Below are 3,341 nucleotides of genomic sequence, written 5' to 3' on the forward strand. Positions count from 1 at the left end.
GAAAGCCACAGAAAAAAGCCAATAAAACTAGTCCCAGCAATCAGAAAAGCAGACAACACATGGGCAAGAAGTAACGAAGAGCAAGCTGAAGAATTTGCCAACCACCTTTACAACACATTTACACCACATAATATCAACAACAGCAACCCCAAATGCCATACGGACGAGGATACGCTAACCACTAGTACATCAATTGACAAACACTACACCATACCTAAAACAACAGCACAGGAAATTAGAAACATAATCGAAAAAACAAAAAATAATAAAGCACTAGGAATCGACCTAATCAATGGTAAAATCTTGAAAAACCTTCTGCCAAAAGCGATAAGACTAACTACAATAATAATATTCAATGCAATACTAAGAATTCAATACTTTCCTAAACTATGGAAACTGGCACAGATCATAATGTTACCTAAACCAAGCAAAGACCCACATCAAACTACATCATACAGACCAATATCACTACTTCCTGTGTTTTCTAAAATATTAGAGAAAATAATATACGACCGCATAAAACCAATAATAGAGAAGGAAAAATTAATACCGGATCACCAATTCGGATTCAGAAACAAACACTCCACTATAGAGCAAATGCACAGGCTCGTCAACGAAATAATACTAGCACTAGAAAACAAACAATACTGTACAGCCCTCTTTATGGACATAGAAAAAGCATTTGACGAAATAAACCACGAAAGCTTACTACAAACAATCAGGAAACATTTCCCGAAGCAAATATACCAATTAATAAAATCTTAGTTAAGCAGCAGAACCTTCGTAATAAAAGTCAGGGACACATACTCCGAAGTCAAAGACATCAAGGCAGGGGTTCCGCAAGAAAGCGTCTTAAGACCAGTACTATACACACTATACACGGCCAACATACCAACAACTACCAATAGCAAACTACTGACATTCGCGGACGACACAGTTGTACTAGTTAGGCACATTAACCCTGTAACAGCAGTCAGATTACTACAAGAACATACCATAAAAATAGAAAAGTAGCTACAAGTTAAATAAATTAAAGCAAACCCCAATATATGCAACCATATTACATTCACACTGCGAAAGAGATACCACCAAACATCTTTCTGAACGGCACGTATATAATACAAACAAGGCAAGTCAAATATCTAGGACTCCACATAGATACACAACTCACATGAAAACAGCATATCAAATCAATAATAGACAAAATACAGACAGCAAGGAGACAAATGCATTGGCTAACAAGTCGAAAATCCAAACTAGGTATAGAAAATGAATTAAAAATATACAAAACGATCATAAAACCAATCTGGACGTACGGAATACCACTATGCGGAACAGCAGCAATGAGCCGTATGAGCAAAATAGAGACAATGCAAGCTAAAATTCTTAGAACAATAGTAAACGCCCCATGGTACGTTAGAAACGAGGACATTCGGAAAGACGTGGGAATACCAACGGTCAAGGAGGAGATTAGCAGATGTGCAAGAAGGTACAGAGAAAGAATAGTAACGCACCCGAACCGACTGGCAGCGGAAACGATCAACACATCAAGCATAGAAAAAAGGCTAAAAAGGAAACACCCAACAGATCTCATAAAGGATATAACCTAACAAACACGAAGATGGTACCCCGCTGGGTGTAGCCACTCAAATGATAATCAAACAGCCAAAAAATTCTACCAAATGTCCAAATTGGACAAATTGTAAATGTGAAATATTAAATAAAGAAAAAAAATATTCAGTAGTGAAAGGATACATCTATTATGGGTTTAATTCCAATACGCGTTTATCAACATGATGCAATACCTTCAATGAATAACTCATTCAGTAGTAGTAAATAGCAATATTTATTGTGCATATCATTTTCTTATGCAATGACTTTATGAACTCCTACTCCTGTTACCCTATTAGATCTACCACTAAACGTTGAATTATTCAACTCATTACGACAAACAGAATTAGATGTAGAGCAGTATGTACTGTCTAAAGAGGTGAAACAATTGAGAACTGTAAAAGAATATAAGAAAAACTTTAAAACGTACAAAACATCCTGAGCTATGGAAAATGAATATAAAAAAAATTCTAGACTAAGAAGCGAAGAATATATTGGAGTTGGAGGTAAACCAACTCAATTCTAGAGAGGCTTTAAGCGTAAAGAAAGATGAAATTCATATCAAAAGCCTGTAATTCATAGGGAAAATAGTACCAGCAAAAATCATGGGACCTTCTTGAAAATGCTGCATGTGTTGCGCTGACAAAATAAACGAAGCTGCTCGGAGTTATAGCAGAAGTTATAGTTAATAACAACAACAAAGTCGAAGTCAACAACAACAGAGTCGAAATATACTTATATAATATAACGAATGCCTAGTGGAGTTATGGAACCAGACCAAAGAGGACAACTTACATCAAAAACAAAAAAAAGTGAACAGAAAAATCAACAGGTACGATGGATCATACAGGAAAGAAGTATCTAGATTCTAAGTTAAGTATAGCTGCTATACATAAACTTTATGTACTAAAGTGTAAAGGAGATAATATTCCAAAAAGCGACATAGTTAAAAAAGCTATTATAGAGAAATGTTTAAGTCAGAATTTAATCCTGGTTTTAAACAAGTGAAGTTTAAAGTGAACGTTTGACTACCAAATATTATTAACCACTAAATTAGAATTAGAATAAGTAATTAATTTCTGTACTTATACGTACAGAATCAAATTTTGAGATTATTTTTAAATATTCATAAATATTTTATATTTTAGGATTAGTACCGTGCCCTTTTAATATTATTAGTATAAAGAATGACATATCTTATATAAATATATTAAAGAATATTAAAAACTGTTTAAAATTTTTATGTTTATTCTGGCATCTCAATATTTACAATAATATTTAATATGTTATTTTTAAAATATTATATAATATGATATAATGTTATAATTTGTATTATAATATCAAAAATTATATTTTGTATCATACTTTCTGTAGTATTCATAATACATGTCACTACGAAATTTCGTTCAAGTAGGTTTGCATTCTTATTTCATTTATGCTAAAAGGATAAGCGTAAAAATGTTATTAAATACAAGACATATTTATATACATTTTTATACACATCAATTACAAAATATGCTACTATGAAAAAATAACAGATCTATTGCTTTCAAGCACTTGGCTTTAAATATACAACAATAATTTTAACATTTACCAATTTAAAAGAATTATGTACAAAATATACAAAGTATTTTTTAAAAATTATGTTACATATTTCTTATAAAACGCGATGATGATGAAACCACAAATGAAAATGTACTTACTAGATGCAAAGCGTCATTACTATGATT

At 32.1% G+C, this 3,341-nt stretch overlaps 1 pseudogene; it reads left to right on the forward strand.

Moving 5' to 3' along the window:
* The first annotated feature begins 2,047 nt into the window (after positions 1 to 2,047).
* Positions 2,048 to 2,810, forward strand: LOC105680682 (annotated as a pseudogene).
* Positions 2,811 to 3,341: the final 531 nt, after the last annotated feature.

This window comes from Bombus impatiens, unplaced genomic scaffold, assembly GCF_000188095.3.
Source record: "Bombus impatiens unplaced genomic scaffold, BIMP_2.2 scf_0307, whole genome shotgun sequence".
In the NCBI taxonomy this organism is placed as follows: Eukaryota; Metazoa; Arthropoda; class Insecta; order Hymenoptera; family Apidae; genus Bombus; species Bombus impatiens.